This window comes from Acinonyx jubatus, chromosome D4, assembly GCF_027475565.1.
Source record: "Acinonyx jubatus isolate Ajub_Pintada_27869175 chromosome D4, VMU_Ajub_asm_v1.0, whole genome shotgun sequence".
Classification (NCBI taxonomy): domain Eukaryota; kingdom Metazoa; phylum Chordata; class Mammalia; order Carnivora; family Felidae; genus Acinonyx; species Acinonyx jubatus.
The window spans coordinates 15,191,693-15,207,403 of NC_069391.1; positions in this window are offsets into that span (position 1 = coordinate 15,191,693).

Below are 15,711 nucleotides of genomic sequence, written 5' to 3' on the forward strand. Positions count from 1 at the left end.
TCCATTTAATTAGAAAGAACTTCTCCCAGGGATATTTACTTTCTGAGGGACATCTGCATAGTTTGGATAACATTATACTCCGAAGAATGGCTTTCTCATGGCAGACATTTAGACGCTGTGACCCTGAGGAGAGATAGGAATTGTCCTTCAGGACACTAATCTTTCTTCTTCTTCTTCTTCTTCTTCTTCTTCTTCTTCTTCTTCTTCTTCTTCTTCTCCCCATGCCCCCCCACCCCCACCTCACTTTGTTCCTCCCCTGTGCTCCTGAAGAATGACGGGACAGCCTGTAGAGGCATTGCGATCTTTCATTCAAGTCTTCTTTTCCCAAATGTGGGAATCCTGATTCCAAAAATATAAAAACCAGCTATAAATCCATGTAACTGTCCCCCAACGGGCCTCAAGTCCTGCATTGCTGGAGGTCATGGATTTTTACGGATATTCCATTAACACTGTAAATGGCACCTCCTCGCTAACGATCGCCTCACATCTAACAAACACAGCCCAAGAGTTTTACAACCTGTGAACTTGCAAGTGGCAGTAATTAACCAAAAATGATAAATAATTAAGGCCTAATTACACGGTATCAGTCACTTCCGTTTCCCAGCCTGCGCAGTAAGGGGGTTTGAACTGCCGACCAGGGCTCCGTCCCCATCCCTCTGCCGTCGTTGGAGCGGGGCTCTGGGAGCGCTGGGGCCACACGTGCCTTTATGGGGGAGATGAGACGAAAACTGGCTCATTAGATCAGTAATTGGACTGTTCCCCTCGCCAAGGCACATTTCCGCGGAGTAGTTTGCGTGCTTTGGGTTTGGCGGAAGAACAAATGGCCGTGCAAGTGATCCCTGGCTTCTCTGGGACCGAGGAAGGTAAGGGCTGCTTGGAAAACACAGCCTGTGAGGCGTAGAGGAAGGACACGGGCAGGGGAGGCAGGGGATTGGAGCTCTCCTCTTATCTGCCGGGGGGCCGCAGGCAAGATAGTTCTCTTTTCTGGACCTCTTACCAAGGCATGTGTGAGTGTTGGAGGTGGGCGGGGGGCATTCTGAGGGTAGAGGAGGCATTAAAGCAAAGAAAAGTATCAGGGCGCTCACTACCTGAAAAGTCCAGAAGCTGCACACTGCCTCTCGCGGCCGGTTACAGGTGCTCAAAGCACATCCGAGAGTCTCTGTCGTCGTCCGTCAACTAGGTTTATTTTGTGTCGACCTCCTTCACAGATTGGATGTCCCACTGTAGTCCCAGACAGCATCTACCACTTTCTGAGGCCACGCCACTCCAGGTTCATGTCCTAGGGGAGAGACAAGGGGAGCTAGGGCAGTTTTATCAAAAAGAAAAGAACAATTTACGCGAAGAGAACGATGGCGGTGCTGATGATGGAGAAGATGACGCTGGAAATAAGCGTTTGGGGAGCCCTTCGTACATTTCAAGCAGTTAGGTGCAATGTATCACAGCCATTATTTCGCTTCAGCCCCACAGCAAGACTGTGAGACGGGTGTCATTATTGTTCCCATTTTACAGATGAAGAAACTGAGCCAGAGAGATTCATTCCCATAGCTACAAAACGGGGGGCCTGGGGTTTGCACACCACCGTGCTCCTTCCCAGGTATGCATTGCAGTTTGCAAGTGTCTTGATACTCAGGACCTTGTCAGGCCCTCCCCAAGAATGCTGTAGAAGGGGTATAAGTGTATTCACCCCCATTTCTCCGGTGGATCTATAACCGATGTGCAAGAGGCATGTCCAGGCACAAGGAAGAGCTGCTTCTGCAAAATAAGGGATGAGGTCAAGCCAGCACTTTTTTTAATGTTTATTTATTTTTGGGAAGTGGGGAGGGGCAGAGAGGATGGGGGACAGAGGATCTGAAGCAGGCTCTGTGCCGACAGCTGGGAGCCCGACGCGGGGCTTGACTCACGAACCGTGAGATCATGACGCGAGCCGGGCTTGGACACTTAACCAGCTGAGCCACCCAGGAGCCCCAGACCAGCAGTTTTTAAACTGTGACCCTCAGGTCCTGAAGATCTTTGAAGAGGGTTGCTCGTGGGGAAAAGGGCTTGGGTCCATAGGACCCCCAAATAAAGTCCGGGCAGCTCAGCTTTGGTCAAATCGACACGCTGGGTGTTTATTTGCAATTTCCTTTGGAAGCTGTTGAAAGAAGAAAAAGGTGTGGACCCTCCACCGGATTAAAGTCACTTCAAGTTCCCAAGTGCTGGGAGTCCCCAGACATTTCTCGGGCTTCTGCATCAGGGCAGACTTCCTGGGTCCTTTTCCCACCCTGAAATGGATCTAGCACCTGCGGTTGAATCGCGGTGGGCAAGCAGGAGGGTGGATCCCGAACTCTTCCGTGGCGTACCCGTGCAGGCAGAGGAGGACGGGGGGCCAGGTGGATCCTTTGGGTGGGTGGTAGGGGCTTCCTCTGGGTGGTAGCCTAAGTTATCACCTCTGTGTTCTCTCTGAGGCGTGTGGGGTGGTTACAGACACCAGGTCTGAGTCCTGGCCCCATTACACATCTCTAGGACGCCAAGGACAACACGTTATCTCCTCCTCCCCCTCCTCAACTGTGTCCCACCAGGGAGGGGGACCCTGGCTGTCTCAGCATTCCGTGCAGAGCTCACGCCTCAGTCATCAGCAGGCTCTTGTTAGGTACTCGTGTAGAAGGAGTGGGTCGGTTGGGGAGAAGCCAAACAACACGGAGGGGCCAACTTGTGACTCTGCTCCATTGTCGTCGGGTGAAGGAAGGGGTAGGAACCCGGATGCAGCTCCTGATGGCGATGCTGTTGTTCCTCTGGGGGAATAAGAGAGGATCAGGGTTCTGGTCCAGAGAGGAGCACGTTGCGGCTGCCCCCTGTGGATCCCCACCCCTCTCACTGGGTCCGTCCCTCGGGCCTCGGGAGAACGAGGCAGGCATCCATCTGTCCACCGCCTCCTTGGGGTCCTGTGGCCCGAAAGCTGAAAGGCTCGGTTGCCCTGCTGTGCATCAGGGGGTGAGAAGACCGTGCTGCTTGAAGTAAACAGCATCTGTTGCCAAGTTCACGTGAGGACTGGGCTCGTTCCTGCGAAGGAGGTTGGGAAACACGTGGCTTACCGAGAAGTTGGGAAAACCCACCGTGAAGATCACCCCAGCTCACGTCTCCCAAGGACACCATCCCATGCCCTCGAGAGAGGGGGCTTAGGTGATTTAGGGTGGTCTGCTTGCGGAAGTGGGGCAGAGCCTCTCGGATGGCCCCAGGACTCTGGCTCTGCCTCTATTAAGAAGGTGTCGGGTGACCTTGGATGGCCCGCTAGACCTCCCTGGTGCAATATTTGTCAAGTGAGAAGGCGAAAGCCGGTTGTTCTTCTACCTTCCGGGAAGCTAATTAATAACTCAGCCTGGCAGAAAAAAAAAGAAAAAGAAAACTTCCCCACCCACACCCCTGTTCTCTCGCTCTGCTGCTGTCAGCCTTAGCTTCTCCCCAGGGGAGTGGGGCTGACAGATGGTGGAAAGAAACAGGGAGCAAGGGGGGCTTAAGTCTATTTTTGGTTCCTGTTTTAAAGTTCTTCAAGGAACTTCAGGAAGAGGCATCCTCTGCTCCGGTTTCTATCTGCTCTACACTTCACACAACTACAAGGACGTACTCTTCCAAGGGCTGCGAATGTACGTGCACACACGTGTGCCCCTGTTTCCCGTCCGGGAGGGTCTAGTGGCTTCAACCAGCATTTATCTCTTGCAAATTTATCTATTTACCTATTAATGCAAATTGAAGTTCTTTAGGTTGGCATTCAAGACCCTTTTGGGTGCCTGGGTGGCTCAGTCGGTTGGGCGTCCGACTTTGGCTCAGGTCATGATCTCGCGGTCCGTGAGTTCGAGCCCCGCCTCAGGCTCTGTGCTGACAGCTCAGGGCCTGGAGCCTGTTTCGGATTCTGTGTCTCCCTCGCTCTCTCTGACCCTCCCCCGTTCATGCTCTGTCTCTCTCTGTCTCAAAAATAAACGTTAAAAAAAATAATAAAAATAAAGACCCTTTTAACTGTCACATTCTAGGTTCCCCTTTTATGCCTCTGGGTCTCTCTCCTCCTGGGGTTTTCCACCGAATGGGAAGAGTCAGACAAGTAAGCGAGCGATTATAATATCAGCCATCAGCCATTAGGATGTGACCCGGAAGCTGCTCCCTCCAGGAAGTCTGCTGTGATTCAGCCCTGATTTACCCTGTCGCCCCCATGGCTGTTTCCTTGTCCTGGTACTGATTACCCTATGTGGCAATTTCTGAGTTACACCCTCCCCTGGCCGATGGTGAGCTCCGAAGCCACAAGGCCACCACGTCTATCTTGATTCACTCTGCGGGCCCAGGACTCACGTGATCTTGGCCACGTGGTGGGTTCAAGATAAACAGAACCTGTTCTTAGAGCTTTCCCCAAAGCTGTACCATCCGCCTCTTCTTCTGAGTAGGCTTTGCGTCTGCAAATCCACATACCTGTAACAACAGTGATCTCCTCCCAAGGGAATGCTTCTCTCCTCCCACCTAGAGTTTTCTGTGGCTTGTACTAACTCCCTCGGTGGTTACCACATTGCAGGTAAATAGTTGAATGCTACCTTCCAAATCAATATTGAAAGCACTAATAAAAATACTGCCATTATTCCCGCAGCGGTTTACCTTCTGCAAAGCAGATCATCTGTTCTCTTATTTAGGCAGCCAAGCCTGGTTTTGAAGGAGACCCCGCTTCCCCTCTGAGACACTGAGACCCCCCGGACTTATTTCTGTTCTGGTTCCAACTCCGTTGTCTTACTGTCTAGAGCCTCTTCCCTCAGCACACTCCCCACCCTTGTATACCTTGATGCTGCTGCATTAAATATTTATGCCGAGATTCATTATTTGTCCATTAAATATTTATAAGCTTGGGAGCCCGTATCAGACAATATGTGTTTCCTTCTCCAAGAAGAGTCTGATAATTAAGTCTACAATCCATGAGTGTCTTCTAGGCAGCCTATATTTTTTTCTCCCCTGTCCTGTCCCCAGAAGACTGGCCTGTCCTTCACAAAGCCATTTTGCTACCTGCCCTAGCTATTCCTTTCTGCCAGGTCATTCCAGCCACCTGCGGATTCTTCAACTAAGGCAGAATGTTTTCTTCTCCAAAGTTGGGGAATGGGCCGACAGCCTGAGGTGCCGTTTTTGGTGTTTTTCTGGAAAAGGCTGGGGTGAGCTTCCTGTCTAAGCGAGCTTTGTGGTCTAAGCACACACGGCTTTCTGTGGCCTTTAAGGACAGACTCTAAAGGCAGGAGGGGGATCTTATGCGGGATGGTGGTGTGGACCGTGATGGTAGAAAATTGGCCAGCGATGGACTTCATGGGGCAAAGGGGATTTCTCTGGTGGAAGTCCTTTGGGTCCCTGCAAAGACTGGCATGGGTCTGATAGCATCATTCCGACTGGGGGTTGTGGGACTGTGGCATTATATCACCTCCTTCCCCGAACGTTGCTTTCTTTATCCACCCTCCCCAGGTTACACAAGAAGATGAGTGCCAGACTCAGTCCTCTGTTGAGGAATGTGCTAGAAGAATAGCACAGAGGGGTGAGCACTGGGTGTGGGGGCGGGACCCGGGAGACATTCAGGGCACGGGCCCTGGGTTTGAAGCCTAGTTGTCTCCTACAGTGACTGGGTGACCAGTGTTATGCCATTGACATTCCCAGACCTCCAGGGTCGGGGGCTCGCTACGTGCCACACGCTCTGGTAATCTCTTCACCTACATGATCTCATGGAATCTTCATGACAAGGTGACCTTTAGCCCCGTTTTGCCGAAAACACAGGCTTAGCCTTTATGTGACTCACCCGCATTCAAGCAGCTTGTCCGAGGCGGAACTGGGACTTGAATCCAAGCAGTCTGACTCCAAAGCACCTAGGTCAAGCAAGCAGGCTCTGAACCTGTTTGCCAGTCAGTAGATGGAGACAATCGTACAGACTTCGTGGTTGAGGGGATTAAATGAGATAGTGTATTTATCACACACTACATACCTGTGGCTGAGGTAGGATTCCCCCAAGGAATGGTAGCCTCTTCTACTAGCATTAATAATCAATAACATAATAATAATGTTCTACTGGAATAGGTTGTCCCTCGGAATGGATTCCTGGTCTTTGGATTCATTTGGGGAAGGTCTAGGCAAGAAGATCACAGTAATTGATGGGGGCTTGGTAAGAGATATTTAAGTATTAATCGGAGGAACTTTCAGGTCCCTCAAGTCCATAGTTCTGTGATCCTAGGAAGGAAGCACTCAGAAAGTAAAATACCATAAGTAATTTTACCTTGGCTCCCCTCCAGCAGAGACGGTCTTTCAGGGACCGAGTTTGGCTCCAGAACCCTCTTTTCTCCTCTTCTTGTACGTAAGCTGCCCTGAGCGCTCGAGTTTCCCTTTCCTGACCCAGGACTCATGCCTTCCCTCTAACCCACAAGGAAGTTATTTCCCCCCCCCCCCCCCGGGGTTTCTCCGTCTGCTTCCATTATTCAGAAAGAAGAGGCTCCCTGGACAGAGGTCGCATCTGGACCTCGAAACCTACCTGATTTTGGAGTCACTGATGTAAAGGTATTAATGAAGTAACTCCCTTCCAAGTTCTATGCTGGGTTTTTAACAGGCACCTTCAAACATAAAGGACACCATGTGGGAGGGGGAGCTTTATTCTACTTTAATCGTATGTGGACATTTGCTCTATTTTGTGTATGTGATGGGTCCATTTATTCGGCAAAATTAATCGAGCACCTACCACATGCAAAGCACGGCGTTAAGTGTTAGCGATACAATAGTGAGAAGTGAAGATTGATCACGTCCTTCATGCAGCTTAGAGTCCAAAGGGAAAGAAGACACGCAAACAATCATGGACTCTTAGGTGACAATAATCATGATATTCACTTAAGTAGGACTCTATAGAGACTTCAGATGTATTGACTCTTGTTCTTTTTTTTTGGAAATTTTTAATGTTTATTTATTTTTGAGAGAGGGAGAGAGAGACAGACAGAGAGCGAGTGGAGCAGAGACAGAGGGAGACACAGAATCCGAAGCAGGCTCCAGGCTCCGGGATGTCAGCACAGAGCCCGACGCGGGGCTCGAACCCACAAACCGTGAGATCATGACCTGAGCCAAAGTCGGTCGCTTAACCGACGGAGCCACCCGGGTGCCCCATATTAACTCTCATTCTTACTTAGCAAATTTCTAAGTAGTGACTCTTATTATTTCATCTTATAAGAGAGGAGACTCAGACTCCTCCGACTAGAGTGGAATCTCAAGAATCATTGAATACAAACCTGTGTTTCACACAACACTATCGTGCAAATGGATAGAGAGCATATGATGTTAACTCTTTTTTGGTTCCTGGTTAATGAGTGTATTTTCATTTTGACACCTGCTAATCTGCCAGGTGCGTGGTGGGGGTTAAACGAGACACTGACGCTATCGTTGAGATCCCAAGCTGCTGGTGGGCTCCAAGCTCTGTTAGTAAGTTCTCAAAAATATCAGTTTCATTCAATCTAGCCAACCCCTCCACCCTTCCGCTCCGAAACCAGTGTCCTAAATATTTTCACTGACTAGTTGCCCTTCGGTAGGAACATCTTAAGTGACTGAGCACTTTTGCATCAGTGGAGAAGGGTGGTCTGAGGACCAGCAGCCTCAGCAGTGTCTGGGATCTAATTTAAAATGCAAATTTCAGGTCCCATCCCGGACCTAGTGAATCGGGAGCTCTTCCCAGTTTTAACAAAGCCTCCAGGTGATTCCGATGCGAGTTCACGGCAGACGACATCTGACCTACATTGCAAAGAAGCTCATTCCTTCTTAAAACAGATCTTCTTCTCCTCTCCCTTCGCCCATCTTAACCGCTTCAGTCCCTTAACAAGTCGAGGCACGACAGCATTGTTGAGCCTTGCGGAAGCTGATCGAAGTTCCCTGCATCACAAATGCCGTTTCTCCAGGATCGTGTTTAAGAACGCAATTTATGAGATTCAGAACCAGTGGTCCACACTTTATTCTTCTCTGTCCTGTGAGTTATCAGGAAGACATTTATCATGCAGACCTTGTTTTCATCAGCACCTCTGGTTCCAAAAAAAATAGGTAATTTCAGTGCCATATGCTATCCTTGGGGGCAGAGGGTGGGGAGGGAGGGAGAGAGAACAATGGGAGTGTCTTTCTATTCAGTCAAATTTGTGTAAGTCCTCAAGCTTCTGCCCACTCTCCAGCCATGTGTAAGCAAAAATATCATCTCCGCATGCAAAGACACCTAAGCAATGCCGTGGTTACTACTGTACTCCAAGCTTCTAGCATGATGCAGACCCGTAGCAGACAGGATTCATCAGTAGTAGCTGACCCCTTCAGACAAGTCAACCACTTTTAATAAATTCAGCAAATGTCTATAACCCCAATAAAATACCAACTCCGGAACAGAAATGTCAGCAGAGAATATCATTTGCCAAGTGTTGATTTATATAACTTATAGTACCTTCACTCCAGTAAGGTGAAATTTTATCAAAGCTGAGAATTTGGCAAAGAATTATAGATTCTATTATTAGAAAAACATGTTTCCTAGGTTCTCTAAGAGCACAATAACTTAGCGAGTGTAATGTATCATACTCTAGAAAGAGGAAACACATGGGAGGAATAAATAGGAACTTTTCTAGCTTGAGAAGTAAAAGAAAGTATCCACCACCCCACATACATACACCCACACACAAATGTACCAAACATACATATGAAACCTTGTTTGTTAGAGGAAAGATGGTTGCCAGGATTGATCTTATCGAACAATCTAGTGGCCGATTATAGTGGCCATGGTGCCACCAAGCCTTCTTAGGTAGTGAAATGCCAAGGTTTGGGGACCCACTGCAGAAGGGCCCATGTTACAGGAGGGGTTGGTGCATGAAGGCAGATGGGCTCCAGGGCGAGTAAATGTAAGGAAATGAAAATAGAGGAAACAATACAAGGGATGCTCTTAAGATGATGAACTCACCTCTTATCCATGACAGGGCTGATCGGCACTGTCCCAAGGAACCTTCTTGGGAGCACCTCATTCTTCTTGAGATGACAGACAGCAAAAGTCTTCTGGCTGGTTGGATTTGGAAGACGCCTTCCCCTTTTGGATAGCCACAAAGTACACGTGCTTGATAAAGGCAGACGAGAAGTCCTGAAGTCAAGAGTTTTATTTACCCGGTGATTTTCAAATGTAATTGATCAATGAAAGCTTTGGCTTCTGTATCAACCTACCGACGTTCTACAGAACTAGTCGTCCATCAGACATACTTCGGGAAATGCACTACATCCTTGAGGCATTGGTCTAAGTCGATATCCTTGGTAAACGACCACTTGTACCTGGAAAAGAGGGAGAATTCCAGTCCACCTTGTTGTATTCATGTGCAGAGAGCTGAGAACACCAGAGCAGGGCCTGTGTCCTCCCTGTGTTTGAATACGCAGTATGTACTTAATACACAGTAGGTGCTCGATACAGCTTGATGTGAGTCCGGTAAGTGTTGGTCATGAAACAGAGACCATAGTGTTTCCCTTTGCTCAGGAGACATGTATGTCTCTGGGGGCTCTGGCTGCTGCTTCTCGAGTGATAGTAAGACGGATTTATTTTAGAGAATGGTGATTAGAACAGCCAAAGGGAAGGAGGGCATTAATTACATCTTCTGGAGGGAGAATAACACTTTGTTCCAGAAAGATGAAGATTGAGAGGGAATAGTGATTAATAAATTGGGTGGACCCAGATAGGAGGCACTAGGAGGGATATCTGGATGAACAATGAACTTCCTCAGCTCTCTGTCATGTGCACTGTCCAGGGTCCAGAAGATTGTCAAGATGAACTTGAGATGAACAGAGACCCGTGCCCCAAATCTTGTATTATGAGCCCTGCGTAAATTTGCCTCAAACCAGAGCTTTGATTTAATAGAAGAAATCATAAGTGCTGTAAAATTTAATACATACACAGACTTTGTTTCTCTAATGAGTAGAGTAGGGAGAAAGGAGTTTCACTACAGAAAATTCATAGCAGATAATGAGAAGGATTTGGAGAAAGGGTTCTGATTTTTTGCAGTCATATCTGAGAGAACTAACTAACAACCATCTTCGTGTGGGCCCCTGGAGGGGAGGGAACTACTTATGCTTCGACCCATTATCTGTCTAACAACAAAAGCAATGGCCAGGCCATTAAAACTGCCTACCACCCACCTTCCACCCAAGTGGAAGGCACACAAGACCCTTGACTTAATTCCCAGAATCCTCCCTTGGTACCATCCTTCCCTTTTGCAATTTTTTTTTATTATTATTTTATATCCATGACCAATTAAGTTCATTTCATTTCCATGACACGGGATTCTCTTTTTTTGCCTTGACTCATGGTGCATGCTTTGCCCAGAAAGCCCATCTGGTGAACTTCTTCTCAGTTTTCAAGACGTGTCTCAAGGGTCCCCTCCTCTGGGAAGCCATAATATTTTATAAGACTCACACCTTCCAACCAGAGGGTATTTTCTCTTCTCTGCCCTACAGCAGCTCTTTGCATATCTCTCCATTCTGGGGTCATCTCCAGCACTGACCAATCCAAATGGTCACTAACTGTTGATCTGGAATGGGGTCCTGGAGGTCCCCTGTTGGCCCATAAAGTCTGAGGCGCATGGAGGGCCCAAGGTCCTTAGGGGCAGCGAGGATGAGGCTAGTGATCTCTCAGAGGCTCAGAGGAGCAGGTATTTACAAAAGGGTTCAGAGCGTTTCAGTATTTTATCAACCTGTGTGGTCATCTCAATGCCCACCAGCTCAATATCTGTCTCTAGGACTTCTCAGCACATGGATTTGGAATTATTTACCCGTCTGCCTTACCCATTAGATTGAGATTTCTTCCAGGACAGAGACCTTGAGTTTTGCTTACCTTCATGTCTCCAGAGCTTAGCATGGCGCCTGGCATGGAGCAAGCATATTGATTTCTAGGAAGAACTTAAGGGCTCTTCCTCATGAATGAGGATGAAAGCATTTTCCTCTACCCTCCAGGAGGAGGAGGCTTGTACTTCCTCGGTCACGTGTAAATTCACCCATTGAGCTGTTTCAAATTTTTATTTGTTTTGTTTTGTTTTAAGTGGACCTTGTTTTTTTGTTTTTTGTTTTTTTTTTTTTTTGCTGTGATTTTTAGAAACGAGTAATTATGGCTGTAGTTCACCGTTTCATTTCTCCTTTCCAAGAATACGCCAGGCCATACCCCTAATCGTCGCCCACCAGCTCTTAGTGGTAAGATATGGGGATTGAGTTCTGCCATGGCAGGTAATGAGATCGACAGAGCAGACCCGATCGTCTGCTTTGCTCTAAAACTATTTAGGACTAACGAGATTAGGGAAAAGAAATAAGGGGGCCCAGCTTACCAGAGTTTCTACATAGGGGTCTTGGGCTAAAGCCAGAGCTAACAATAGTGTTGCTTTGCTTCATGTTTTGCCGGGCGCTTTGTGATGAGGGATTTAGGGCAGTCTTTGAAGATTCCCGAGTTCCCTGGACATAATACCAGGTTAGCACTACCTTAATAGCACCCAGATCTCACCCCGGTTTCGAATACAGAATAGTATATCTTGAAGGAATAAAGAAAGGAAGGAAAGAAGGAAGACAGGACAGGAGGGAAGAAAGGAAGGCAGACGGAAAGGTAGAAGCAAAGAGCTGTCAGGCACCAGCCAGCGGATTAACAGACTGAAATGGGGGTGGGGTGTGTTGAGAGTGCTCTAACAGCTACTAAGCCAGGTCTGATTTTGGAAAACAATGACATCTTCAAGAGAAAAAAAAAAAATCTTTTTTTTTTTTTTTTTTTTTCTGAGAGAGCATTGGTATTCCTCTCAGAACCTAGAAGCCTTAGTTCTGTTACGGGGTAGTGTTTCTTCCACAAGTAATAGTTTCAACGTCATAGCCCTTGGGTAACATCGAATAATCCAGGTATCTCCTTTTCAGGTTGGCGACGCTTCCCCTTCCACACCGAGCTAAACGTGGGGCTATCGAAGGGACATTGCAAAGCGAACCCAGCCCTGTGGTGTGGGGCTGCCCTGGTGGCTTTGCGGGGTTGGCTAAGGGGTGTGGGCAAGCCACAGTTCCCTGGGGCTTCAAACGGACAAGAATCATTTGTCGAGCCATTAGTAATGGAACCAAGAGGGAAAGAATCCAGAGATTTGAGGGTGCACACGCGGGAAACTTAGAGGTTGGACTTGTACTTAAAGAGCGTACAGTTTAGTGAGCAACGTGGCCAGGCACACCCATAACTCAAGAGCCCTAGTATAAATCCAGATGACGCACGAGGGTGATTCAGAGGAGAGGGGGCACGTCAGAGTTTTGGAGGTGGGGAAATGAGGTTGAAAAAGGACTTCAAAGAGGTAGAAGCAGTTTTGATTTTGAGGATGTAAAGACTCAGCATGAACTCGGAAGAATAAAAGGACCCTGGTGAGTGACAGCCAGTGAAAAGGGCAGGCCTTATAGGTGGAGGGGACAGCAGGAGCTAACGCGTGAAGTTTGGAGAGTGGAAAAGGTACTTCAAAACTCCTCGCGATGACTTTGATTTGTGCAGCGAATACACGTTAAAGAGGGCAGGAGCAATTCTGAATGTGTTTGTTTGTTTGTCTGCTTGTTTGCTTGTTTTCCAGAAGAACGATAAGATAAGAAGTGGGTGTTGGAAGGTCTGGAAGCCTACTCACCTCCTGGGTCTGGAAACCAAAGTGAGACTAAGGTGATTCGTTACAATGAGGGGATGAGACGCTTATCAATCGATACCTCTATGTATCTCCGTATCTATCTACCTGTGGAGAGTAGCTATTACAACATAGGGAGGCAGAATATTGAGAAAAATGGCAGGTTGCTGTGAGTAGCAAAAAGGCAAGTGATTTTAGAAGATTCGTGTTGAAATACCAGCTCGCTTTAACTTCTTAAGGTTTCGTGTCCTCGCTAATAAAATAAAGGGTAAAAAAGCATTTCTCAGGGTTATTTTGAGAATGTTAGCATATGTTAAAGGATGACACCTGGAATATAATAGATAATTAATTAGTTTTTTGCTTCATGCTAAACATTAGCTGCTTAAAGCTTATACATCAAGGATATTGGCATCAGTAAGAATTCCACAGAAGTTAGTCACCATCCGACTCATTCCATCCATTTTTTGCAAACTAATTGGAGACAAAGCGGGTGTTAAGTTCAGTTCTTCAAGACTCAGGATACTCCATGAGAAGGCCACCACAACGTTCTTGGAAGCAAAAAAACTCACAGGAAGAAGAGGCCTAGAAAATTCCCCTAGCGCCTGGGTGGCTCAGTCGGTTAAGCGTCTGACTTCGGCTCAGGTCATGATCTCGCAGTCCGTGGGTTCGAGCCCCGTGTCGGGCTCTGCGCTGATGGCTCAGAGCCTGGAGCCTGCTTTGGATTCTGTGACTCCTTCTCTCTCTGCCCCTCTGGCTCTCACGCTCTGTCTCTCTCTGTCTCTCTCTCAAAAATAAATAAATATTAAAAAAAAAATCCCCTGGTTTGCTCTATTCCACCAAGACTGAGTCAACACGCTTTTTAAAAATATAACCCAACTTAAGGAGCTACCCAAGAGCCCATGACCTCACAAATAACATGTCTGGGGCCCTTTTGGTATCACTCAAAATATCTTTGGATGGCTCCATTTGATTCCCCTTTCAGGTCCAGACAGGAGACCTTTTAACTCTCAACCAACAAAGACCCAAATGCGTCTTTCCTTAATTAGTGTAATGAGGCTTTTGGCTCCTTTATGACAAGTAAATGAATCTGCCCTTTTGGTGACAGGTCCTTCAGGGAATGATCTGAAGACTTGTGTAACAGTGCCTCCAATGTACTAGGTCATTAAAAACAGTTGTCCAACTATGAAATTAGTTATTGATTAATATGGCAACAGGAAGATCATTACGTTATGAAAGAAAGGGAAGTAGCATTATGCTCTTGGCCACATCTTACTGAGAGCTTTAGACATGGAAGGTGTGGAATTATTGCTAGTTGGCAAGGAAAAAGGATTGTTCAAATACCCCATGGATTTTAGAGGTCTAAATGGTCTTCTCTAAGAATGATCACTTAGAATCTCAGAAAAGCATGTGTGTGTGTGTGTGTATGTGTGTGCACTCAGGCGTGTACATATGTGCCTGGGAAATACCGAGTCCCGTTCTGCCCTACTTAGAACTAGGTCTGGGCATTTATTTTTGTACCAACGTATTTTAGAATCTGAATTTTTCCATCATTCTCTGCATCACCACAAAATAGTATATATCTTTCTGTGGTACATTGCGAAATGTTCTCTAGAGCAATGTTCTAATTTTCAGTAATAAGGTTTGCTGTGACAAACAGGGCTCTGCACGAATTTCTGTGGGAGAAGGGAAGAAGGAGGAAGGAATGGCCGGTGAAATCAGGAAGGCTCTTCCCAAGGCAGTAACCCTTGAGCTGGGCTTGGACAGCAAGTAAAAAATTGCCCGGCAAAGGGGACCAGAGGGCATTTAAGTAAAAAGGAATAGCATTAATCCGTTCAACAGATAGTTGCAACATTGTGGACGTGTTCTAACAGAAGACACCCAGGAGCCATGAGGGCACCCAACTGGAGGACTTAGCTAGCCTTGGTGATGAGGGAAGTCCTTCTTATGTAGAAACAAATCAGGTGAGGGGTGTTGAGAGAGGGAGATTGTAGGAGAGGCATCAGCACGTGGAGGTCCGGGAGTGAGAGAGAATCTATCGCGTCTGGGAAAGTGAGATTGTGTCAGCAAGGCTAGCGTGTGCCACCGCGGGAAGGAAACAGTGCCCTGGAGCTGGGGTCAGTAACTGAATGCCAGAGCGTTAAAGGTCTTGCAAGCCGTGTCAAAGAATTTGGATTTTGTCTTAAAGGCAATGAAATACCAATTGAAAGAATGCTAAGCGAGAGAGATATGATTGGTTACGTGATTAAGAAGAACACACTGGCCACTGTAAGGGTAACGGATTAGAGCAAACCAAGACGAGGGGTGGATTGTCCCTTCAAGAAGTCGTCTGAGTCATCCTGTGAGGTGAGTGACCATGATCCGCCACAGATGATCCCAGTGGGATAGACACACGTGAAATACGGAGGTGGGAGCAACAGAATTTGTGTGCATATGAAACAAAAGAGCCTGCTGGGTATGGAGAATGTCAAATGGCTCATTACGGACTGAACACAGGGTGCGTGAGGGTGGGTGAGGAGAGATGAGCTTGAAAAGGCAAGTTGGAATCAGACTGTAAAAGGCCTGGAATGTTCTGGGGAGCTTGGCCTTATCATCAGGATTTACGAGCTGTGCTCTCTAACTCCCCATGTCTTGGTAACCTAAACTGCTCCAAACATCTATTATAGGATTCCAATTTCATTAGCATTTTAACACATTACCACATTTTCACCCTTGAGCGGCCAAGCATGGTTATGTCTTCATATTGGAGAGTAAGTCATAATCAGACAATCCAATACTTTCCACCCCATAAGGTTATTTTCTCGACATTTCCCATTGTGTAATTGCCAGCTATCTGCTCGGTTCGTGTCGACGTTTCACTTACCTGCCCTGGCAATTTCCATACTATATCACTGCACCAGAGAGCGCTCAGCGTGGGATTACGGAGTGCTGGGGCTGGAGGTGATTCTTGAGAACACTATGGTTCAATCTCTTTGTTTTACGGTTGGGGCTCAGAGTGTTGCAATGATCGGTCCAGGCAGAAGCGACTGCTTCCAACCCCGCTAAGACGCACTCGGGTCTTTCTTCCAGCCACAGTTCTTGA